Below are 26,242 nucleotides of genomic sequence, written 5' to 3'. Positions count from 1 at the left end.
CTCAAAAAAGCAAACAAAAACAAAGAATAAATGTGTGTATGTATTCATTAAAAGTGAATTCTTAAGATACACTATTTTAGGAAACACTATTGTGGTCAGCGTCTCCTCAATCCATGCAAACTTTTAAGCCAAGTATCCATTTTTCAGACCAGGGTTTGATTTATAATGGTGTTAAAACTTCCAGTATTTTCTGTATTTATTATGTGCCTACAACTTTAAATGTTAGAGAATTGGCCAAATTCTCTATTTAAGAAGAATTGGCCAATTCTGTGTTTGTGTGCTTAGGACAGATTAAAAACGAAGGAAAACATTTGATTCTCAGTATGTTGCTATGTGCTCAGAGCACCTTCAGTGTGTCTCAGTTGTCCCTAGTTGGAAGCTGGGCATGAGGGGAGAGGGTAGTCAGTAAAACTGATTTTGGGCAGATACAATAGAAGTTTTAAATTTTGCTATTTTAGATAGACCCATAGAAACACAGCTGAAGACATTGAAAATTTAAATGTAAAGAGCTGAAAAAGCAGTACTTGCTATTTTTTCTTTTTGGTGACTTTTTATTCACTCAGAAATCTTAGTTTATTTTTGTTATATTTAGAGGAAAGAAAATTTTAAATATATTTTCTTTTCTTATAGGTAGATGTTTAAAAATTACCTTTATTGTGGGGACTGGAGAGATAGCGTGCTGATTAAGAGTGCTTTCTGCTCTTCCAGAGGACTGGAGTTTGGTTTCCAGCACCCACATGAAGCAGATCATAATCATCCAGGGAATCCAACTCTTCTGGATTCTCTGGGCACTTTACTCATTTGCATCTCCCTCCCTCAAATGTATAATTAAAAAATATAAATCTTTTAAAAGATTACCTTTATTGTGAAGTTAATATGAGTTACTTCTTGGCGAAGATTCTTTTTTCTTTATTTATGAGACATTTTTACTGTTAGCTAAGCTGACCTTGAATTTGTGACCTTTCTGTTTCAACCTTCTGGGTACTGATTCTTTTGTGTGTGCAAGTGTGTGCTCAGGTTTTTTTTTTTTTTTTTGAGACAGGGTCTCTCATAGGCTTAGGGCTCACCAAGTAGAATAGGGTGGCTAGCTAGGAAGCCCCAGGGATTTCCCTGTCTACCTCCCCAGCACTGGGATTACAGTGTCTACTGATGTGGGATTCCCTTCTGTATGCTGTGAATACCATTGGTTAATAAAGAAACTGTCTTAGGCCTGTGCAAGGCAGAGCTGAGTTAGGTGGGGAAAACTGAACTGAATTCTGGGAGAAAGAAGGCAGAGTCAGGGAGAAGCCATGTAGCCCTGCCGGAGACAGATGCCAGAACTTTACCTAGTAAGTTAGCCAGAAATACGCTTAAGCTATTGGCCAAACAGTATTGCAAATAATATGGTTTCTGTGTGATTATTTCAAGGCTGAGCAGCCAGGAACAAAGACGCGGCCTCCTATAACAAATTGGTGCCAACATGGGGCCAAGTAAAATCCACTTAAAACCTGAGAGAGTTTGGGGGAAAAATCTAGGCAAAATAAAACAAAGCAAAAACCAACCAACCAAAACAAAACAGAGTTAAGCATGGCTTAATGCCTTAGCTCCTTTAAGAGAGGTTTTCCTGATTCAGCGGTAGCAGAAAAAAGCCATGCCGTTTTGAAATGGCAGCTTTCTAGGCTGTGCTGCCAGCATGAATTCTGGCTCTTTCAGGAGGACAAGCATTTAAATTGGATTTGTGGGCAGTGTGCTGCAAGTTACGTGGTGTCAGCATGGACCAACTGGTTATTAGAGTTGAGGTGGTGAGGACGGCTCCCACCCAGCAAATATGCTCAAGCTATTGGCCAAACAGTGTTGCAAATACTATGGTTTCTGTGTGATTATTTTTGGGCCTGAGCAGCCGGAAACAAACAGGTGACCTTCCTACAACAATCTACTACCCTGACTGACTTTTTAAATGTGGGTTTTGTAAATTAAATTCAGATCCTTATGCTTTCAAGGCACTTGCTTTACTAATTGAGTGAACTCTTTCTCCAGACTGCTATGACGATTCTTTAAATAAAAATTATTTTTTAGATTTATTTTATGTGCATGAGTCTAATGTGATGTTTTATTCCTTTACTCTTTTTGAGGGTTCCACCACCCAGCTGCCAAGTATAATTCACACATGGGGGCTTATTCTTAGTTATTCTTACTTATTCTTGGTCTTACCTTGACTTGTTCTTTTTTTAAATTATCCCAACTACCTTTTGCTTCTGGGCTTTTATCTTTCTCTATTTCTGTATACCTTTCTTTACTTCTTCCTCCGTGACTTGTTGTGTAGCTGGATGGCTGGACCTGATATTCTCTTCTCTTTGTTCTCTTGCTGTTTCTCTTCCTTCTTTCTCCTTCTGTTTATCCTCTCTGCCCATTAGCCCCACCTATCCTTGCTCCTGCCTTGCTTTTGGCTGTTCATCTCTTTATTAGACCATCAGATATTTTTGACAGGCAAAGAATTACAGCTTCTCAGTGTTAAACAAATGCAACATAAACAAAAGTAACACACCTTAAAATGATATTCCCCAACACATAAGTATTTGACTTGCTTATATGTATGTGTACTGTGTACATGTACCATGTACATTCCAGGTGCTCCTGGACATGAGAAGAAGGCACCAAATCCCCTGGAACTGGAGTTAATGAAAGCCACCTTGTGGGTGCTGGGAACAGCATATGATAAACTGCTGAGCTATCTCTAGCCCCTGAAGGAGGAGTCTTTGAAGGATCAAAATGGAAGGTAGAGGCAAGAGGATTAGAAGCTTAAGGTCATTCTTCCCTGCAGAGTGAATTTGAGGCCAGCCTGGGCTACATGAGACCCAGTATAAAAAAATTACAATAACAACAAACAGCAAAAGGGCAGTAGATTGAATAGGATAGCACAGGTGGTGGTATTTAAAGTTTTTTCCTTTAGACTTTATTTTTTTCAAAGCTTTTATGGGGCTGAGGGTGAAACCTGGGGGATTGTTGGTGGTAGACTAGGTATAGCAGTTGGTGGTGGTCAAGGAAGCAAAGACTGTAGGTGCCTTTTTTTTTTTTTTGGGTAAATGTATGTTCATGGGGGTAAGGGAGACAGCAGAGTTCAGGGAACTGTGCAGTGCTGGGGCTCTGCACTGGTAAAATGCAAAAAGAGGGAGCAGTCTTTGAGAAAATAAGTACTGTGCTGTCAGGTTCTGGGTGATGTCCATGCCGTCTTACCATAGGTCAACCCCAGGCTGAGCCTAGTGTTCTGTGCTTAAATCCTTTGGCTTAACAGTTGGGTGTCAAAATTACCTGCTGTGGTTTCTAGTCTAGAAGAGTTTGAATCTTAGTGCATAATATTTTAGGAAAGAGAGAATACTGTTTGTTGTTAGTTTTTTGGAGAACATTATTTTTGTTCAGTCGGCATGTATCTCCCAAAGCACCTTGTACTGTAGGTTGGCAAATCAGTTTTGGACAGGAAGTACAGTGAGAAATACAAGAGCTGAATCAGTATCTCAGCTTTATTTTGGTCAACTGTCCATGTTGGTCCTTCACCACCAATTTTTTAGGTTTATCCAAAAACTCTCACCTTGCCCATCTTCAGAGACATTTGAGTCCTTGGAGGCACTGTAGAAGTGCAAAGCATTGTGCAGCCTCTGGACCTTGGGCCTTTTCCCCACTTCCATTTTCAATTAGATACCTGGAAATAGAATCATCCCATGATTCAATCAAACTGTGAGGTTCATATTGCTGCTAGGCTTATTTTGGGTTCTGCTGCAGCTTTGTCATGATCAACATCTGATTCTCTTTTTGATGTGATTATCTAATACATGTCAGTTTTAGAGGGTAGCTAAAATAGATTCCCCCCTACAATTTTATCAACGTAAGCTCTATTTCTGATTCAAAAGTTCACTTAGTTTAATCACAGTGTTAAAGATGTTCCTTAAACTTTGATCTTAATAGGCATAAAAAGTATGGAAATGAATTAAGAATATAGTGAAATTATTACTAATGCAGTGACATTTCAACTGCCATATAATTAGAAGATTTTTGTAGTTTGACATAACTCCCATTATTTTATTATAGGCATTAGTTAAGAGATAGTTAGGAGTTCACGTCATCTCTGTTTCAGTACCTTACTGTTCACAGCTCCGGTTAAAAGGAAATTAGGAATGCTTTTTTTTTAAAAATAGATTTTTATTCATAGTTCAAAATTAGGTTCTTAGGATTATGCTATTATGACACAACAGTACCTATTTATAGCAAACGTCAACTCTTGGGTTTGAGATTTAATTCAGTGGTAGACTTATCTGCCATATATGAGGTTCTGAATTCAAGTTCCAGTACTACACAGGAGGAACAAAGTATCATTTTTGAAATGAAATATTTTTTAGAATTTGCTTTGAATCTTCTTTTAAAAATCAAGGTTAGGATTGTATGTTGAAGATTATCAAATCTTTTAGAAATATTTACTTGAAAATTTATTATTTTGTTATAGAGATTATGAATGAATTCTTTTTAAATCCATACTATTTATTAAAATTACTATGAATGGAAATACTTTTTACTTTTTGTGTTTTGGATTTTGCCAGAAGCATTTTTTTAGACAAGTTGAATTGGCTTTAGAGGGCACCTGTTAAATGACTTGCTGAAGCTTAATGTCACTGCAGTCTTGGCACTAGTGCAGAGCTCATGGTTCAGTTAATCCAAGGCAGGAGCCAGAAGTTCTGGTATTTATACACTAGAGGCCACTAGTCACTAGTTGAAGTCTCATTAGAGAGGAACATCCCTTTAATGGAACTATTCTTCAGTGCACCTGGGTGATGCTAGTTTCAGCCATGAGAGGAAGTTCATGGGTGGAGAGATGCCAACAGAATGTGCTGCCAGTGGGATTGTCAGAGGGCATATGGGCAGGATACTACTAACATAGCTGCAATATTCATCACAATATTTGCATTTGGTTCCATTTTCTTTAAACAAAGCAATGTGTGAGGATGGAAAACTTGTTCTTTAGGTAATAAAAGAAATACAGTTGAATGAAGCATGAGTTGATGTGTGTTACAGTCTTGTTGGTGGAGCTTTTATCATATCATAATGGTTGAATTAACAAAATTTACTACTGGTAATTAACTGTTGGTAATATAAATATATTAATTTCTATAAATATAGGTGACCATTAACTAAATATTGAGTTTGTTTTAAGTGTATGAGCTAACCTTTTCCTCTTCATAATTTAATACTGATTCATGATATGGAAAATGATTTTTACTGGTCCCCTACAGGTTAGCTACAACTCTTAGGTAAGTTGTAGCACATAGAGTAGGTTGCTTATTGACAGAATTTCAAATTTGTATAAGAAGTGAATACTTCGGTGGTGGTTGGGCCTTTCCTCTGCTGCAGGGATTAAATTTCAGTTATTTCAGTGCTTGCTTTATCTTCGCCTTGCATGTTGGTTAGGGTTGGATAGTTGTAGCAGTGAATGCAGGTAGAGGTCTGCTGGAAGAAGGGCTTCTCAGATGCTCTCCGGAGCCTAAAAGATAGTCAAGAGAAAGTGTAATTATGTGAGAATGTGATGTTAGCAGGCATCCATGCTATTAGAGGAAACACTGGGAAAGATCTAAGCCTGGAGTGTAGAGTAGAAAGATGGAAGGCACTGGGTTCTTTGAGCCTGGCACCAAGCTGCTGACCTCCGATGCTGGTGGAAACCTACACTGTTCTTGACTTTGAGATGATGAATCCCACTGTCCTGAAAAAGACTTCTGTTGATTGCCACTGGAGAACTTCTAAGCTATAGACTGAGGAGAAAGGGAAAAACTGCTCTTGATTTGAATGCAATTTCACAGTTGATCAAAGTCCTCCATATCTAGATATAAAAGTCAGTAACTTTTCTGAACCTGGTGTAGTGGTCTTTGCTTGCTATCCTAGCGCTTGGGAAATGGAGGAGGAAAAAAGATGCTGAGCAAAGTAATCTTTGGTAGAAAAGCCAGTGGTATGGGAAGTCCTTCTGTATATGTGTTGCTTTTATTGGTTAATAAAGAAGCTGCTTTCAGCCCATGGCTTAATAGAATAGTCAGACTGGAAGATTTTATGTATGTATGTATGTAAATACATACACATATGGCAGAGTCAGTGGGAAGCCATGTAGCTGCCTGCAGGAGACTGATACACTGAAACCTTGTCAATAAGCCACAGCCATGTGGCAATACACAGATTAATAGAAATTGGCTAATTTAAGATAAAAGATTTAACTCTTAAGCTATTGGTCAAACAGTATTGAAATTAATACAAATTTCTGTGTTATTACTTTGGGTCAGAGCAGCTGGGAACGAATGAACATCTTCCCTCAACAAATTGGTGCCAAGGTGGGTGGATGGGCTCTGTTTGCTTGCAACAATTAAGAGCACTGTTGCTCCTTAAAGAGAAGTCTTACTGATTCAGTGGTAGCAGAAGAAAAATGAGCGGTTTCAAAAGGGCAGTTTCCTGGTCTATGCTGCCAGCAGGAACTCTGGCTCTTTCAGGAGACTGAGCACTTGAATGGGGTTTGTGGACAGCATGCTGCAAGTTACTCAGTGGCATCATGGGCCAACTGGTTACCAGAGTTGAGGTGGTGAGCGTGGCTCCCACCTGGCAGTCTCAGAGGCAATGAATGGACTTCTGCTATGTTGGATTGGGAGGAGCCAAAAGGCAAAGCAGCCTTAGCCCTAGCTATGCCAGTTTGCATTTTAAGAAGCAGTCCTGATCAGAAAAAGATTACAGATACACAATAAAGATAGATTCAGATAAAAAAGACCTCTAAATTGGTCACAGTGCTGGATAAATGTACATAGGCTTGAGAGAGAGGAAAAAAGAGTAAAGACAGTAAAAGTAATATAAAAGAGTACAGACAGTCATAGATTAAAAAATTAATAGAGTAAGAAAAGCTATGTAAAGATGGAATGTATACAATCTGGATTATGTACATGTTGTATTTTCTTTAAATTTTTTGACTGTGATAAGCTAAGTACAGCTTCATTGTACATACATTTCATTGTATGAGCTGCTAAGCTAAACCAACATATGTATTTTAAAGGTATCTTGATTTCAAAATTTCAGTCTAAGGATTTGTTGCTTTGGAAAAGAGGTTCTTCTTTTGTTTCCACAGAGGAGGAGAACCTGTGGATTCCTTCCAGACTAATGTGGTTTGATGGACCAAGATCCCCTGAAATATTGCCATAAACACCCCTAAAAAATTACCTTGCCCAACAAAAAGTAGGGAACACTTTGGAGAGAACTATGCCCAAATTCCCAAATATTGTTTATAAATGTTTGTTTATATTTAAAGGGGGATATGCTATAGAGATTTGCATTGGTATGGATCTTGGTTTATTGATACAAATTTAAGGTCAATTTTGTTATATGTATATTTCTGCTCTTGATTAAGGTATTGTGTTTGTGCAACTCATTTAAAAATGTAATGTATAATTAAGAAACACAGGTTAATAGACAGTCATCTCTAATAGTCAAGCTTGCAGTCATGTTAGGGTTTCTAGTTATATAGAGATATATTTCAGTTAGAAAGATGATCTTCAACATTATATGACTCTTCTTGACAATGAGACACATCTGCTTCTGGCAGCATCAATCCACTTCAAGAGGAAGATGGGCATTGGGGAAGCTCTTTATGGACTTTGTTAGCCATTTGGGCAGGAGGCTGCTCTTTCCTGGACTGCTTGATGTTATGCTGCATGAACTGGACACGCAGGACACACAGACAAATGACTTGCCTAAAGGTGAGACAGTCTTTCAGGGTCCCTGCTTAATGAAAGAGTCTGCCAAACATTCTGCAGGACACAGAAGAAGGGGACTGAAAAACTGCCAACATAGGTGGAACTGTCTTTGAAATTTCCTGCTTTATGGAAAAGTCTGCCAGATACTATGGGCCAGTAGGCTGAAGATGGATGCCCACACATTACAGAAGAACTTTGGGTGACTGTCCAGGCAGCAAGATGTCTCTATTGATTCTAGAATTTTGGAAGTTGCTTACAATTCTCTTCTTGTTTACATAGGTAATATATCCTTCTGTACTCTTTGATGGAGTTGAAGAATAGGTAGTTATCATTATAGTTTTCCTTAGTTAAGGTAAAAGATAAAATAGATATAAATATTGTAACTGCAATTCTTGCTTGATACCTGTTTTGTTACATGTAATCTTAACTATATTAAAGTTAAAACCTTCCTTTGTCTTTAAACAGAAAAGGGGAAATGGTGTGTGAAATCCTTCTGTGTATGTGTTGCTTGTATTGGTTAATAAAGAAGCTGCTTTCAACTAATGGCATAACAGAATATAGCCGAACTGGAAAAGATATATGTAGAGAGTGTAGTTAGATGCACTGAAACCTTGCCAGTAAGCCTCACCTACATGGCAGCACACAGGTTAATAGAAATGGGTTAATTTAAGATATAAGAGTTAGCCAGAAATACACTTAAACTATGGGCCAAACAGTATTGCAATTAATACTGATTTCTGTGTGATTATTTTGGGTTGGAGCAGCCGGGAACGAAACAATATCTTCCCCCAATAAACCAGTCCTGGAGAAATCACAATACATGATCTCAAATTATACTACTGAGACATAATAACAAAAACTGCATAATACTGGTAAAAAAAAAACCCAAAACAAAACAAACAAACCAAAACATAAAAACAAACAATAGCAAAACCAAAAAGTTCATCCTAATATACACAGTGAATCTTAATCCAGTCCAGGCTACATGACATCTTGCCTCAAATAAATAAACAGTAGCTTTTGTATATAGCAAGCACAAACTTGCCAAGAATGAAATCAGGGAGAAATAGTAACTTCAAAAATAAAAATCTTATTAGGGCCTGGTGGATGAAGGACACTTACATGTCTGCCCAGGGTCACTCACCTTGGGCAGAGAGGTGAAACCGCAGGCCAGTTTGGCACTTTGTGGCACTGGGTGGTAGGGTGCCATTATGGTAAGCCAATATATGGTGGGGTTTGGGAAAGAGAGGGGGGGTGCAGAATGGCTTATGTTCTGTTGAGAGTGGCAGATCTGAAGAAGTGAAGGCAGTGAGGAACAGACTGGGAGGGGAGGCCTGTTTGCTACTGGGGGCTATGCTGATGTCAGGGCCTGGGCTGCTGTCAAGACAGTCTTTGTTGACGTCTGTGACTCCTGTTATCATCGAACCCTTTGAGGTCACACAGGGTCTAGGTTGCCACATTTGTGCCTGATGGCCATGTCACCACAGGTCCCTTCCCCCATCTGAGTGGCCTGCACTGCCACCTGGGGCCATGGAGGCATCTGGGCCCCAGTTGTAGCCGAGGGCCACGTTTCGGTCTGTGGCTTTACCGCAGCCAGATTCTGTGTTGATGTTGATGGCCTGCATTGCTACCAAAAGCCCACAAAGATGCCTGGGTTCTAGGTTGCCACCTGTGGCTATTTTGGAGTCTGAGGGACATTCAGCCGCTAGAGCCATGCCAATCTGGCTTGCACTGCCACCTGGGGACATGTTGTCATCTGGGTCTGAACTGCTGTTGAGAGCCATGTCTGGATCTGTTGCCCTGCAGCCAGGGTCTACTTTAATGTCAGGGGTTCCTGTTATCACAGAAGGACATGAGGACGCCCAGGGTCTGGGCTGCCACATGTGGCCATATTGGTGCCTGGGGGCCTTGCAACAGGAACTGATCTGAGTGACCTGTCCTGCCCCCTGAGGCCATGGAGGCTTCTGTGTCTGGACTGTAGCCCAATGTCATGTCTGGGTCGGTGGCCCTACTGCAGCTAGGGTCTGAGTTGATATCTGTGGTTCCTATGACTGCCAGAGGCTGAGTACATACCAGGGGTCTGAACTGACATCTGGGGCCACGTTGGCATCTGAGGGTCATGCTGCTACTGGGCCATACAGTCCTGCACTGCCACCCAGGGCCATGGTGTCATCTAGGCCTGAGCTGTGGCCTAGGGTCATGTCTCAGTCTGTACTGCTGCTGGGTCTGGGTTGATGTCTGTGGCCCATGTATTCACCAAAGGCCACAAGGAAGCTCAGGTTCTGGGTTGCCATGTTGGAGTCTGAGTGACATGCTGCTGCTAGGGCCATGCTGACCTACGATCCCACCTAGGACCTGGGTCTTGTCCCTGCCTAAGCTGCTGCTGAAGGTCATGTCTGGATCCATGGCCCTGCTATAGCCAGGGTCTGCTTTGATGTCCGTGACACCCTTTACCCCCAAAGGCTGTGCAGATAGATGCCTAGGGCCTGGGCCTACACCTGGGGCCATGTTGATGCTTGAGTGTCAGGCTGCTGCCATACAGTTCTGGGTTCCTGTGGCCCCAAGCTGTGGGAGATGGGGTGTGTGTCTGTGGTCCTATGGCAGTTAGGGTCTGTGTGATGTCTGTGACTCCTGTCACCATCAAAAGTCCAGTGTGCTAATAAGTCAAACAATTTTTTTAAAAATATTTATTTATTTATTATGTATACAATATTCTGTCTGTGTGTATGTCTGCAGGCCAGAAGAGGGCACCAGACCTCATTACAGATGGTTGTGAGCCACCATGTGGTTGCTGGGAATTGAACTCAAGACCTTTGGAAGAGCAGGCAATGCTCTTAACCACTGAGCCATCTTTCCAGCCCAAGTCGAACAATTTTTAAAAGAAATAAAAATGGCCAACAAATATTTGAAATTGTTCACCATTTCTAACCACCAAGGAAATGCAAACTGAAACTGCTACGAGATTTTATTCCATCACATACAGAATGGCTACCATCAAGAACACAAGTAAGAAGCTGGGCAGTGGTGGTGCACGCCTTTAAGTCCAGCATTTGGGAGGCAGCAGCAGGTAGATCTTTATGATTTTGATGTCAGCCTGGTTTACAGAGTGAGATTCAGGATAGCCAAGGCTACACAAGGAAACCCTGCTCAAAAAACCCAATGAAAAAAATTCTAACTAGCCCATGCGACTGAAGGAAAAGAAAGAAAGGAAGGAAGCAAGCAAATACATACTGGCTAGGATTTGTAGAGAAAAGAACTCTTATTCACTGCTGGTAGGAAGGTAAATACATGCAGCCACCAATAAGACAGTGTATCACGGAGGTTCTCCTGCCTGCTTCCGACTGTGTTACTCACCGTAGCTAGGAAATGGAACCAGCCTGGATTGTGGCCATGTTCATTTATTCCTTTCTTAGTGATGTTTGGATGTAGTGCATTAGTGAGCTTGTTCTCTCTTCCTGATCTTCCTCCTTTTGCTTGCCCAGCCATGTCAGTTGGTGATGCTCTCCACTGTGGTTTCATATACATTTGATTCATTGAATTCTTAATTTCTGTTGTACACACACACACACACACACACACACATATATATATATATATATTTAATTTCAGTTTCCTTGCTTGCTGTGGGCTTGTTGCAGCTGCCTGTTGAGCAATTCCCATTTCCTTGGGGGGTAGGCAGTGAGGAGACACTAAGGCAATGTAAAAGTTCTTTATTATGAAAGGGTTGGGTTTTTTTTTTTTTTTAAGTTTTTCGAGACAGGGTTTCTCTGTGGTTTTGGAGCCTGTCCTGGAACTAGCTCTTGTAGACCAGGCTGGTCTCGAACTCACAAAGATCCGCCTGTCTCTGCCTCCCAAGTGCTGGGATTAAAGGCGTGCGCCACCACCGCCCGGCAAGGGTCGGGGTTTTTATGGGGTTAGGGAAATTAAACTACAGCAGTTGGTTGTCCTTTTGAAACTGGCAGTCGCTGCTGGTGTGTTGTGATTGGCTAGGAATGTCCATCATTAGTTACTGTGCTTTTGGTCTGCTGACAGGTTGTTTTGGCCAGTTTTGCTCATTCATTGTGAGTTAGCATGCTCTTGCTTGTGCTTGCACTGTTGCCCTGTCTCATCTAACCCTTTTTATTTTATTTTTATTGGGTGACCTTGTGGGAGTTAAGGATTTTTATAATGCCGCCTTGGGGACCCTCCCCCCCAGCATTTTGGGCTACTAGTCCTCTAAAGATTGGCTCCCTGGAAGGTCCCAAGAAGTCAGAAACAAGGGGAGACTTTTAGAATAACTAAGACTTTAAATGGCCTCCTATATTTGCATTAGCCAAGCGTGAATCACCTCTTTTGGAGGTTTGGTCCAGTGTGCTCCATAGCCATTAACACCTGGAGTGTTGCTGTGTTCACCTGCTGTTGTTGGGATCTTAGCTGTAGGAGACACTTAAGTAGAAATATTAGAGCCACCACCACCCCTCCCATAAGGCACCATGCAACAAGTTTAGGTGGGTCTAGCAGGGATTTTATGTGATCCTATAGTATCACATAAATATAGTAGATATATTTATATAGAATATAGTAGATAGGTCCAGTGAATGGACTTATGTTGAGTTGGTTGTATAGGTTCTGATTAAATGTTTACAGCTGGGCAAGGGTAAACCAGATAAAAGCTTGTGTAAATGAAATTGTTGATAGAGGAGTCTAGCCTGTTCCAGCAAGGGAAGGACACTGTCATAGGCTTTTGGTTGCCTGTTGCTAACATTCCTGGCTGCCGTGTCTGAGACATGATGTAGGACATGTGCCAGGGCTGTATTCTGGACTGTAATAAGTCTTGAATAGTTTGCATGGTTTTGGAGCTGAAGTCATTTTGGGACTTTAATTTTGCAAAAGATAATATTTTGCATGCTTGTGTGGCATAGCGGCTAACTGAAAAAATATTTACAGGTTCTGATTGAGTCATTTCCAATACCTTAAGGACCACCAATAACTTCCCTAGTTGTACTGATCCAGGATTTGGTTGGGTGAAGGCTCTTTCTGTATGATTAACTCCCATTATTATTAACCCAAAATTAGTTTTATTGGCATCTGTAAAGGCTATAATGACCAGAGGGATGGCATTTTTTGATGGTGTGGCTTAACTTTTTATCTTTAATTTTAAAAGGCGGAGGGCAGAAAGTCATCTGTCCTGAGGGAAATGATTATCCAGCATGCTCATACTGGACCTAGCAATCACTTTAAAACAGACTTCCTCTCTAAATGGTTGGTTGTTTTTTCTGGCTTTGTTTATGACAATGTCTCTGCAGTCTCTATCTTTAACTGTAACTCCTGGGTCAGGGAGTATACCAAGTACTACAAGTAGCTGCAGACTGGCCTGAAGGGCAGCAAATGGCTTATTTTCATAGATTGTTCCAGGAAGCTGGCTGAGCACATAGAACATGAGCCACAGAAACTCCCTGCTGCCACTTTGGCTCTGGAAGAGGACCTAAAGGTGTTCACAGTGCTCTCAAGCTAACTCACAAAGACACCAAAGTCTATAAGAAACTACTGATGTTTAAGTAATCTCAGCAGAGAGAACAAAATTATTGGTGCAACTTGTCCTTTTAAATGACATCTACTAGCGATCTGCCTAGTGGATGAGAACCAGTTCACCTTAACCATTGCAAACCAAGGCACACCACTTACTTCATGTACCAGGAGTATGAAGCCATTGTCTACTCTATCATTCATATCAGAACCCATTGGGAGCTTCTACAGTCTCATGCCCAGTGATAGCCCTTTTGTCATTTAGGACATTAGGTCTTTGGATGAGCCCTGGGACAATCGTTACGTAAGTGACCAGACTATCCACATCCTCAACAAGTACAGTCTGGCGGGGTGGAATTATTGTCCTTGTCAAGTTTTACGTTGACCAAGGCATTGATGGAAGCCCTAAGGGCGGAAATGTACCTGTTCTGTGTTTCAGTATCACGGGTGGCGAACACCCACTTACGAATATCCTTATTTCTAACAGGTCTGATGGCATTATGGGTGATGGTCTGAGCCTCTCCCAGGTTAGCTGTTTAATATCCTTGGTAGAGCCAGATGGGACGTGCTTTTTAACAGCATTGGTGACATGGGTCAGAAATTTAGGAAATGGTTCCACAGCCTGCTGGAGAAGATTGTGGAAATAGCCTCCACTGTCCTGGGGTATACAGACTTCGAGGGTGTTGAAAGCTAGGTTGGACAGTTGTCAATAGGTATGTAGGCCAGTCATGGATTGTGAGACAGGTCAGTGTATTGCTCATGGTCAGTAAGCATGTTGAGGGTAATGTTAAGTCCAAATTACAAATTCGTTCGGGCTTGGCTTTCTGCTACATCATCATTAACAGAGTGCCATTGGAGGAAAACTGAGGGGTCAAGGACTGCCTTCTGCATGGAGTGCCAATTGTAATGGGTTTGGTGCTGCATGGCCCATTGTCTGAGTATTTGCTCAAAATAAGGAGAATTGGGGTAGCGTCGGTTGCTCTCACACACCCCTGCATGGCTTCCAGCCTGCTCCTGTCCCTGCTGCCCCTGGGAGGGCACATAGCTAACAAAGACAATATCACTGAAGCCTCCAGACTCCAGAAGAATAGGGTGTACGTGGAAGTGTTCAAGCTCATTGAAGATAGACTGGAACCACAGATGTTAGACCTGGCACTGACCCTCCCTGCCTGGCACTGACCCTCCTCATTCAGTGACAAACGCAGGTGCTTGGCCTTGCCCTGGAAGTTGAAAGTAAGGGAATATTCATCACGACTTGTCTCACTGTGATGTACCAGGAAGACACCATGGGAGCCAATGCCGCTGGGCAGCCTTGAGTCAAGAGAACATGCCATGGAACCAAGGATATCCTGAGAGGGGCTGATTGCCCCCCAGTGCCCTCTGACTCCCACTGGAGTAGGAATGACCCTGTGACTGTGTCTGGAGTGTCCATGTGAGGCTAGGGGGCTGAGAGGGGGATGAACTATCCCTGCTGGGGCCCCCTCCTCAATGGGAATGTGTGGGGGCAATTCTGGAGGAAGAAGTTCTGTTGGGTCAAAGTGTGAGGCAGCAATGGAGGCACAATTAGAGGAGAAGGATGCTCTTGACCAGTCAGAAAGGCTCCCGTGGGCTGGAGAGATGGCTCAGTGGTTAAGAGCATTGCCTGCTCTCCCAAAGGTCCTGAGTTCAATTCCCAGCAACCACATGGTGGCTCACAACCATCTGTAATGAGGTCTGGTGCCCTCTTCTGGCCTGCAGACATACACACAGACAGAATATTGTATACATACATACATACATACATAAATAAAGAGTTAGGACTTTAAAAAAAAAAAGAAAAAAGAAAGGCTCCCGTAAGTCCCCTGTGACAGGCAATTGTTACTCTCCCAGGGTACCAGCATCAGATCCTGGCTGGGCATACTCTGAATGATTCAGGCAAGGCAACTCTAGGCTGTCTGTGTTATTCTTTGTGAGGAAGGAGGTCCCAGGGACCAGGGAAAGGGTCATGGGGGGAGGGCTGATAGCAGGGCAAGGTTCTGGGCGGCAGACGCATCAGTCGTCTCCAGAATGTACTCTGAAGGGCCTTGTACCTTAACCACAAATGTGTTCTCCCTGTCAGGCATCTCTAGGGCCGTGGCTTGCGGACATCAGTGATAGTAGAGCAGAGAATGCTGTGTAGGGGCCAGGATGCCTTATACGAAGAACTCCAAGTGACTTCCTCTTCCTCCTTCACTTTGGAGCAGTAGGCAACACTTTTGCCTCTGAGGCTGCCCCCCACCCTCACCCCAGGTCAGCCCAGCCGCCCATCCTCCACGACCCACTCCTGCTGGGTCGAGGTCACCTTCTTCAGCCCTCATAAAACTGAGAAGTTTTTCTCTCTGTACCGTTCCTGCCCCGTCTTTCAAGGTTCCCCCTCCACGATTCAGTCTCGCCCTCTCAAAGGGGTGAGCCCATCTCTCCCCAGGGAATGTGCCATCACTAGCCAATCCCCTACCATCTGTCCCTGCACCACCAGAGGAGTTGGAGTTGCTGTTTCCACCTAGGGCTGGAGGACCTGATGTCATCTCCAGAGGTCCAGCTGGGGAGGAAGAGTCAAGGGCCCCTCGCCACTGCCGAATGCCTCAATACAGAGCCTCTGACTGAGCGACTCACTCAACGGAGGAAAAAGCATTTCTTGAGCTTCAGCTTTGAGGACATTGTAGAGTAGGAAGAGACTGAGGAAGGAAAGGGGCCAGCTAGGTCCTCAGAAGATAGAGGTGGGTCCAACACAGCCAGGGGCCCACCCACCCTGCAGTTTTCAAGGGGCAAGTCATGTGGTGATGCAATCTCCACAGACAGGGCTCGACGGGGCCAAGACAGGTAGGGTGAGTGAGTGCGAGGCCTGGTTCACCTCAGTTTTGAAGTTTTGCCGGAATAGCTCAGGAAAGCTGCCAGAAAAGGCAACTTGTGCTCCCGGCTCTGTGTGTTGTGGATGGGAGGCCAGGTTGAGGTGAAAACGGCGGGCAAGATCCAGGAGAGCAGCCCTCCCATGGGACTCACAGAACTCTTGCCAACTTGTGAGACGGGGTGGTGGCAGTGCTGGCAGAGAATGGAAGGCCTCGTCATCCGGGGAAGGGGCGCCATTCATAATGGGTCCCAGGAGGAAGACAAGGGGAGCCTGTGAGGAGGGCAGCAAAGAAGAAAGCAGCCAGAAGACACGGGGTGAGCGGCAACAACTGCATCTTGGTCCGTGTGCTCCGCCCCGGGGTTAAGCTAGTGGAAGTAGCCGCTGTCTGAGGAGAACGTTCTAGGCCTGCAAGGGAAAGGAGATTCAACCACAGTCGAACAGCTAAAGCCTTCCAGTGAATTAAGAGACCAGTCACTGCCCTGATGGCTCTTAACTGGTGGTCACGTAACTGGATTTTGAAGGGACAGAAGTGGAGAGAAAAGATCCAAAAGTCCACACTCTGAAGAGCAGTCGGGACTCCCTGTAAAGCAAGGAGAACCTTCAGAGAATCCTGGAGAGTGGCCTTGGACAAGTCATCAGTTGTTCTCAGGCTGTGAGGGAGTCTGCGCAAGGATGAGGACAGAAGGGAAAGTATTGCTTGCAGACCCAGTGTGCTGCTTATAGTGAGGGACTTCTGTGGTTTGTTAGGCCGCGTCCCTGTGCTCACACAGTGTCTCCGGGTAAGAAGGACCAGACTGAGGGTCCTTTATTGGTTCTACCTCCAGGGTGGTCAGCCCTTATGTGGAGGTACTGGGGCACACCGAGTCACGATGGAGTGTTCTAACTAGGAAGAAAAACGGGGAAACAAGGAATGTAGAGATAGGAAAGAAAGCCCCGACTTGCCAAGGGCATAGAAAACAAAAGTAGGGGTCAACTCACCGAAAACAACAGAAGGGAATAAACTGAAGACTCTGGCAGATAGTCGGGATGGGTACAGCAGCCGGGGCAGCAAACGCAAAGGAAAATGCCCAGAAAAGAGTATTAAGGAGGACCCAGAAGGTGAGCAAAAGGAAAAGGTCCATCCATACTGGGTGCCAGTTGTGGGCTTGTTGCTGCTGCCTGTTGTTTCTTTGGGGTCAGGGCACGAGGAGTAGGGGGAGTACTATGGGCAGTCACTGCTGGCTTGTGATTGGTTAGGAGTGCATGTCATTAGTTACTGTGCTTTTGGTCTGCTGACAGGTTGTTTTGGCCAATTTTGCTTATTCATTGTGAGTTTGTATGTGCTTCCTTGTGCTTGTGCTATTGCCCTGCCTCACTTGCTGAGTTTTTGTTCATGTTGCTGACTCTCATCAGTTTTGATTTTTTTTCTTTCATTTGCTGACTTCCCAGGTACTAGATTGGATTTGTATCCCTGTTTGTATTCTCCTTTTAAAAAAGGTTTTAAAAAGTTATACGCACGAGTGTTTCTGAATGTGGGTTTTTGTGTGTACGTCTGTCCAGTGCCCACGGAGGCTTTAAGAGGGTGTTGGATACCTGGAAGCTGAAGTTACAGGTGGTTGTGAGCCATCTGTTGTATGTGCTGGGAACTGAACTGGTCCTGATGAGTAGTGTACACGCTTAACTTCTGAGGCATTACTCCGGCACCTTGTTTGTATCCTCCTTGAGGATTCTGATAATTTTTTTATCAATTAACTTTTGTATACATCTGGCATTTTACCTATTTTAGGGTCTTTGAGTTCAGTAAGTGAGTTCAGAATGTGATGTTTTGAAGGAGTCACACTGCCTCTCTTTCATGTTTCTTGGGCTTTGTGTTGTGTTTTATGTATCTGTAGCCTTGACTGCATCTTCTGGTTTTACTTGAGCAGCTTATTCTTTTTAAAAATTATATTATTTTTATGTATATAGATGTTTGCCTGTGCACCACATTTGTGATTGGTGTCTAAGGAGGCCAGAAGAGAACATCAGAACCCCTAGGATTGCAAGTACAGATGTGAGTGTTTGGGAACTGAACTCAGGTCCCCTAGAAGAGGAGCCAGCTCTCTTAGTCCCTGAGCCATTTCTCCACCTCTGAGCAGCCTCTTCTTGAGGACTTGATTCCCAGTACCACTCAGCAAAGAGAAAGCAAATTGCTTTGCAATTCCAACATACCTGGGCTAGGTGCATTGCTATCTTTTTGCACTTTTCAGGTGTCTTTTCACCTGCTTTGTGACTCCTGAATCTTTTCCTGTTTGCTTTTGGAATAAATCTAGTTTTTCTTATTCTCACTCTCTCCGTCAGCTGACACTTGTAGGCACCTTACCTGGAAGTCCTAAGCTTTTGTTACATTTTATTTCTTTCCTTCTTTTCTTCCCTCCTTCGCTTCCTCTCTCCCCCATTCCCTCCGTCCCTCCCTTCTTTCCTGTTTCTTTTTCTTTCTTTGAGTTCTCCTCCCTCTACTCTTCCCAGTTACGTCCCATCTTTGCTTCCTTCCAGACCCACTCCCTTTTTATCTTTTAAAAGAACAGGGTTCTAAGGAATAATAAAATAAAACAAAAATAAAATAGAATAGAAAAAACAAAAAAATTATCACATCTGTGTTAGACAAGAGAAACAAACAGAAGGAAACAACCAAGAGAATGCCCTAAAATCAGAGTTTGCTTATTCGAACACTCAGGAATCCCATACAATCACTGTACTGGAAGTCTTAATAGATACGAGTATTTATTTTTTATTTTTTATTTTTTTTTTGGTTTTTCAAGACAGGGCTTCTCTGTGGCTTTTGAGCCTGTCCTGGAACTAGCTCTGTAGACCAGACTGGTCTCGAACTCACAGAGATCCGCCTGCCTCTGCCTCCCGAGTGCTGGGATTAAAGGCATGCGCCACCATCGCCCAGCTTAGATACGAGTATTTGATTGCTTTTGGGGTGTTGTATTTTGCAGTGTGCTGTGAGTATTATTACATTGAACAAAATGGAAAAATGTTTGTTTTCATAGAGCTTGCATATTAATATGGGAAGACAGACAATAAGTAAATATTTGGCAAGTCTGGTGAGATCAAAGGAGAGAGAGAGAGAGAGAGAGAGAGAGAGAGAGAGAGAGAGGAGGAAGGGTGGGAAGAGAGTTTATCCCTGCCCTTTTATGTAGGATTGGGCAGACTTTCCCATTCACGTGACAGCTAAACTGAGATCTGATGAAATTTCTTCATTCCTTTCCAACCATATAGGCCTCATTGTTTGTAGCAAATTTGGCTAACAATTAACTTTTGTACTTGTTTATTCCTTTGCCTTGAATACTCTAAATAGGTAGCCATAATTTAAATTAGTGTGTGTGGGGGGGTGAGGATTGTGGTTAACTCTTATCAGGCAAATGGAATTCTTCTAGAACTGCACAGGCTGAACCTGGCTGTTATTGAGTTACATGGATAACCCCTGATGAGACTTTTGTGTTTCTTTGGTAAATCATTTTGAAATAATGCATCTAAACGGAGGCCCGTCACATGCATATACATGGTGTTTGGATCCCTTTGAAGACTGAGTCCCACTAAAATTACTTTGCTTTACTTGCTTCTTATAAAAAAATTAATCTGGACTAAGTATAACAAAAAGCTAAATAATCTTCTTTGGCTTGAACCAAATGAACAGAACACTGCAGCCTGGCTCGTGTGAATAACAGACATTTATCTCACAGCTCTGGAGATTTGGAAGCCCAAGATCAAGGCATGTGATGCCAGGAGAGGACACTTCCTGGGGTGCCAGTCGCCATCTGCTCTTCTCCTGTAAAAGGACCCCAGTCTCAGATAGGGCCTCTTCCCCGATAACCGCAGATCTCATACACAGATGTCAATATATGAGCTTGGGGAGAGAGATGATAACCTTTAGTTTTACAGCACAGTTGTAACATTCTCTCCACTAAACTAATAAAAATCTTACCACATTACCTGTACCATAAAGAAAAGATTGAAAGTTTTGTGGTTAAGTAGAAGTCTAGTTTTACTTTTAAAAAAGATTCATTTATTTATTATGTCATAGTGTTCTGCCTGCATGTATGCCTACATGCCGGAATAGGGCACCAGATCTCAATATACATGGTTGTGAGCCACCATGTGGTTGCTGGGAACTGAACTCAGGACCTGGAAGGGCAGCCAGTGCTCTTAACTTCTGAGCCATCTCTGCAACAATTTTATTCTAAAGCAACTTTTTTGTTTCTTTTCTCGAGACAGGGTCACTACGTAGCCTTCGCTGGTCTGGAATTTGCTAAGTAGACCAGGCTGGACTTGTACTTACAGAGATTTACTAGCCTCTGCTCTGCAGGCACGACCAAGCCCACCCTCTAAAGCAATTTTTAAAAGCAATAAAATGGCATATTGTTGTCTAAGCTTCTTTGAGAACAGCACATTTATTGATTATATATGAGTATAGTATTTATGTGCTTATCTGCTGATCTAAGTAGGTGGAAAATATTTCTCTTTATTAACCGAATCAATTCTAAATGTACAAAGAAAAGATAGCTCTGAATTGCTGAGCAGCAAACTACTGGTGTAACTCTAAAATGATTATACAAAAAATAAAAGTAAACCTTATTATTGTTGAGCATGTGACTTATGTCTTCATGAGAAAATGGAATGTTTCAGCACCATCTTGTCTCAGCCATGTCTTCCCGGCACAGCTGCAGCTGGTGTACTGAACGGATGCTACTGCAGGCTTGGTGTTCTCTCTGCCATTTCTACCATAGTTTTATCTTTCCTTGCTTTCCCCTCATCTTTTATATATATTTTATAGATAGTGGTGCTTGGAACATAGTTGGTCTTGCTAGTTAAAGAGCACCCTTTGTAATGGTTTTCAGGAACAGAAGTGAAATCCTTAAATATCGCCAAGACTCTTCCAACCACAGCTCTAACCATTTTTACCTATCCTTTTCTCTGGGATGACACAACAGATTAGGTTTGCTAAGTTTTCTTTTAGCTCACTGTGCCCTCCAGTGGAGAAAACACAGGGCAATGAAACAATTCAAGTAACAACTGGGAAAGAACAGATTTAATGAATCCATGTACCAACCAAGCCTGTGACTGTTTCTTGCATCCCAGAATATGATGGTAGGTCATCTTTTGTTGGTTTGTTAACTCTTAAGGAGTGACTGAGAAGCAGTGCTTTGTCTTGATGTCTTTTACACAGTGTGTTGTGGCCTTTTGTCCTGTGTAATGACATAGTTTATGAGACATTAATCAACTCTGAATAGTTAACAGAAAGTAAGTTTTTCCCCCTTTTACAATGAACTCAAATGGTAACTTTAGCAACATAAAAATTTTCTTTTATTCAATGGATATTAATAAGAAATATTTTGCATTTTGCTGAACTTCTGTGTTTTTTTTTCAAAGCACTTTGAATATGGGCAGTTGGCTACTATTCCCTGTTCTGAAGAGAAAGGGCTGTGTCTTGTGCTATGATGTGATTGCTGCATAGCCTCTTGGTGATACTGGACTTCGTGGATGCGAATAGTGACTGCGGGTGATGGAGTGCCTGACAGAGTCTGGTCTGGTGTACATGGCCCTGTGGTCTCAGGATGCTGAATTCTACAGAATGGTGGTGTGCACATTGTGTCCAAGGGCACTGCCAGTTTCTCTGCCCTTCTAGAAGGGAGAGAGAACTGGCTCACTAAAGGAGGCTCAGTATGACTTCAGTTATAAAAAGTTCTTTACCTGTATTTTTATTTTTAAATGATGAAATTTTGTTTTGTAAGATTAAGTGAACTATAATAATATACTCTAGAGAGGCTGATGAACATGGGAGACTTTTAGAATTTACATGGAAGATGACATCTATTCAGATGAAGCTTCTTTTGAATTTTAGCTAGTATGTAGAAATAAACACTCATTTTGCCCTCCGTGCAAAATACTTTGTTTTTTGATTGAGTAAGTTACTTCTGTCTTTTGAAATTCTTTAAGGCTTCTGTTGGATTTGTGGAATTTCCATAAGTTATCTTTTGTTCTCGCTAGTTTTGTGGCAACTTGACCCAAGTTAGAGTCATCTGAAAGGAAAGACCTCAACTGAGAAAAATGCCTCCATAAGAACCACCTGTAGGGCATTTTCTTAATTACTGATTGATAGGAGAGGGCTCAGCCTGTTGTGGGTGATGCTATCCCTGGGTTCTATGAGGAAGCAGGCTGAGCAAGCCAGTGAGCAGCACCCCTCCATGGCCTCTGCATCAGCTCCTGCTGTGTTTGAGTGCCTGTCCTGACTTCCTTCAGTGATAGACGGTGATGTGAAAGTGTGAGCCAGATAAGCCCTTTCCTTTCCAACTTGTTTATGGTCATGGTGTTCCGTTGCAGCATAAAAACTCTAAGACATCTTTGAATCCTTTTTTAAAAGCATCCAATATTAAAGCATTTTTTTTTGGTTTTAAAATATAACTCTTAGTGATAGAGTAATTTATCTTTTTTGGAAAATTGATTCTTTGGGAATTTCACATCATGCTCCCCAATCCTGCTTTTTTCTCAGTCTCACCATGTCTGCCCCTCATCCCATAGCATCTCCCAAAAAAGAAAATTAAAACAGTATTAATTAAAACCAAAATAAAAAAAAATCCCACTTCACTCCTCTGTCTTTCCTGCCTCTCCAACACCCTTCATTCATCCTAGTGGCTCTGGGAGCTGTGGTGTGTCCTACAGCATACCCTTTTGTCTGCTAAGCTTTGCTTGCAAGATGTTCATTGCAATGAGTTGTTGGTTTGGTTCAAGTCCTCTGCTTCTGGTGTACCATCAATGCTGGACTCTCCATCAAAACTCCTCTCAGATATTCTGTTGTTGCCTTGACGTATGAGATTCTGGGGCTATGGTTCCAGTCTCTTTATGCACACTGACAGGTCATATAGATGGGGTAGGTGTTGGGATGGGCCAACTCAAAGCCCTGGATGTGGGTCTGGGTGGTAACTGATTTGGTCATTCTGGTGCCAGGTGAGCCTGTGGATGTTTTCAGCCAGCCTGGGTTATGAGGATCCAGGCAGGCCTGTGGGTGTCTTCTACCTGCCTGGGCCATCGAGTAATACCTCTTTTAAATTTAATTTTGCAGATTTTTGTCTTCAAAAAGAAGATACTAAAGTTTATACTGCAGTTAGACGTTATGAATTCAATATCTAGCTCTTAGAGTCCAAGTAAGGTATACATGATATATTTAGGAGGCTGAATACTTTAAAACTAAGGTGTGGTATATTAACTTGAAGAAAATATTCAGGCTTTTAAAATGGGTAAAAAATTGCTTCCTTAACTTAGACTGCGAAGGTGGTAGGTAGTGCTAAAGATGCCCACAGAGCTCTTAGGCCCACGGGGCATGGTGTGTATAGAGCATTCAGCCTGGGACAGGAAGCCATGGGTTCCAGCTGCAGAACTGAGATGAGTGAGATGAAAGAAAAGGACTGTTACAGTGAAAATACAGTGAATTGTCTGTAATTGGAATATTAGTCATCTCAACAAATTTTAATAGAAACTGCATTAATTAATTTATGAAAACGATGTATTTCCAGACTGCTTATTTCTTGCGAAATATTACAGTTTTCCTTATTGTAGGCAGAAAGCCATTTTAGAGTTCTCTCGGTAGTTTGATATGAAGATGGTTCCATTCATTGAATCGCTGTTGACTAGTACGACTTTCAGAGGTGATGAAGATGAAAATAGTATCTCTGTGTTGTAGTGTTTGGTAGTCAGGAACCACTGAGCACATGGAGTGTGGGTAATGGGATTTTTTAAAAAATTTCTAATTTTGATTGGAAGTTTTGATAGCCACATGTGTCTTATGGCTACCATAGTGGATAATGTAGTTTAAGTCTTTCATGTACATCAGGGATTGAATTAAGCTCTGATAATGTTTATGCCTATCCCTTCCACCCTCTGTGCGATCATTTATGGTCCTGTTTTCAAATGACTACTGTAGTGTTCTGGAAACTGAGTTGGTAAGTCTGCTTAGGTAAAGAATTCTAGAACTTAAACAAAAAACCAACCACAAACCCTACAAACTGTGTTTACTCTTTCGTAACCTAGAACCCTGGCGGTTTACTTTTGCCTTTTAAAGAAAAATAAGAGACAGATTATGACAAATGACAGGAGCCAAAGTGACCAATGAAAATACAACAGAAGCGCCAGTGAAGCAATACTTGCATGTACCTGTGTGGAACTTTATTGAGGAGTTGATATGCTAACCCAGATTTCCTTAAGTGTAGCAAGTAGATCTTAATGCTCTGAGAGTATAGTGAGATTTTATTTACATTTTAATAAATAAACCTTGCCTAGAAATCAGAAGGGCAAAGCTAAGCCACTAGAGGTCAGGCAGTGGTGGCACAAACCTTTAATCACAGGATTTGGGAGACAGAAACAGAAGGATCTCTGTTAGTTCAAGGCCACCCTGGGCTACACAAGATCAGTGCAGAAACAAATCCAGGTGGTGGTGCCTCACACCTTTAATTCCAGCACTAAAGGGAATATAAAATGAGAGGAGAGAGAGGCTCTGTCTGCTTAGCTTGCTTAGTCTGCTTAGTCTGCAGTTGCCCAGCCTTGGTAGAGGTAAGACTTCTCTAGTGGCTTGGCTGCTTTGCTTTCCTGGTTTTCCGGTTGAACCCCAATATCTGACTCTGGGTTTGTGCTACACAAGAGTAACTTCACTATTAATAAGGAGCAGTTTGTTCTTACATCTGGTCAGTAATGATAAAATCGTGCTTTGTGCTTTCCTAAGAAGTTGTAATTCCATTTTTCTTGGGTTGTCAGCTCCATCTTATTGATGAGAGAATCAAGCTGTTAAGGTTCATCTAGTCAACAAACATTTGTTGATCACTTAAAATTATATGCAAATTTTTACATTATGTTGGAAGGATAGTTCCTTCCATGGTGGACTAGTAATCTATGGGGACAGTTAAACAATGGAACACAAAATTAGAATATGGTGTACTCACAATGTGTTGTCTGTAGGTGCAGGTGAGCAGGGTGACTTGAGTGGTCAGGACTTCCCAGGTACAGCAGGCAGGGTAAGCATGTGACATTTGTTAATAGAGGATGTGGGAAGAGGAGAGAAAGTGTTCATGTTCCAAGTAAGCAGAGGCATTACTTAGTGAAGATTCAGGTGCACCAAATTTATTAGTGGTCTTATATCATCCTGACCTTGTTTTTCTTCTTGCTCAGTCTGAAGAAAAAGCTGAGCTAAAAATAGCTCCTGGCACAGTGATGAAATATCTAAGTGACAATTTCAAGGAGAAAGTTAAAACCAGATTTACTTGCTTGGCAAACAGTAACTCTTAGAATATTGGAAAATTAGAGAAACATCTTATTTACTTGTTTCCCTCATGAAAATATAAACTCTAGGAGCTCTACCCTTGTTTTTTACTCTTGTTTTCTCAGGACCTAGAAGAGTGCTTGGTACCTATCTGGAACTCAGGGTACAGTTGGTGGTTGTGAAAGAAGAGATGGGTCCTAGGTTATTATTCTGATCACCTATAGTATTGCTCAGAATTTTACAGATCATGAATTTGGGACTCAGGAGAAGACAGCTTTTCTCTATTCTCTTGGCTAGGATTTCCTCACTGCAGCCAACAGACTCATGATGGCATCTCCTCCATGTCCACGTGTTGCAGCTAGTTAATTTGCAATGTTCCATTCTCTGCTTAGTCACTAGTCTAGATAGCATCCTTATGTGGTATTGAGATTATTTGGAGAGGGTGAAGACAAAAGTTGTAAAGTATATTTCTTAAGGCTTTGGCTTAAGCTGTATCAAGGCAGTCCTACTGCATTCTTTTCAAACTAAAGTTGTTCTTTGACAATTTCACATCTGTACTTAATACATACCTGACCTCTCTCCCATCACCCTCTTCTGTCTCCTGCTACTCATTTTCTTCCATGCCCCTACAAATTTCTTCCTTACATCCATTTCTGCTTGTTTTATCTTGTTAACTACTGAGTTTAGTCAGTGTCACCTGTGTAGGGCTGTTGGGAGCTTGATAAACTCAGCAGTTGGAGCACACCTGAAGACAAGACTCTCCATCTCCCTAGAACAGTAGCCAAATGCTCAGCAGTAAGGGTAGGTTCCCATAAGTCCTTCCCTTGTACATGACTGATTGTTGATAGGACCATTTTTGTG

The 26,242-nt window shown here is 42.2% G+C and overlaps 1 protein-coding gene and 1 pseudogene across 1 annotated transcript in view; one reads left to right on the top strand and one right to left on the bottom strand.

Annotated features, from left to right (window-relative positions):
- Nucleotides 1-26,242, top strand: part of Hsd17b12 (hydroxysteroid 17-beta dehydrogenase 12) — a 152,479-nt gene that overhangs the window by 10,390 nt on the left and 115,847 nt on the right. The window lies entirely within an intron of this gene.
- LOC121440528 lies at nt 14,046-16,353 on the bottom strand (annotated as a pseudogene).

Source organism: Microtus oregoni, unplaced genomic scaffold, assembly GCF_018167655.1.
Source record: "Microtus oregoni isolate MIOR12 unplaced genomic scaffold, Mior012 000068F_ref0000429, whole genome shotgun sequence".
Taxonomy (NCBI): Eukaryota; Metazoa; Chordata; class Mammalia; order Rodentia; family Cricetidae; genus Microtus; species Microtus oregoni.
The sequence above is the reverse complement of the archived record's forward strand: the minus strand, read 5'-3'. Positions and strand labels throughout refer to the sequence as shown.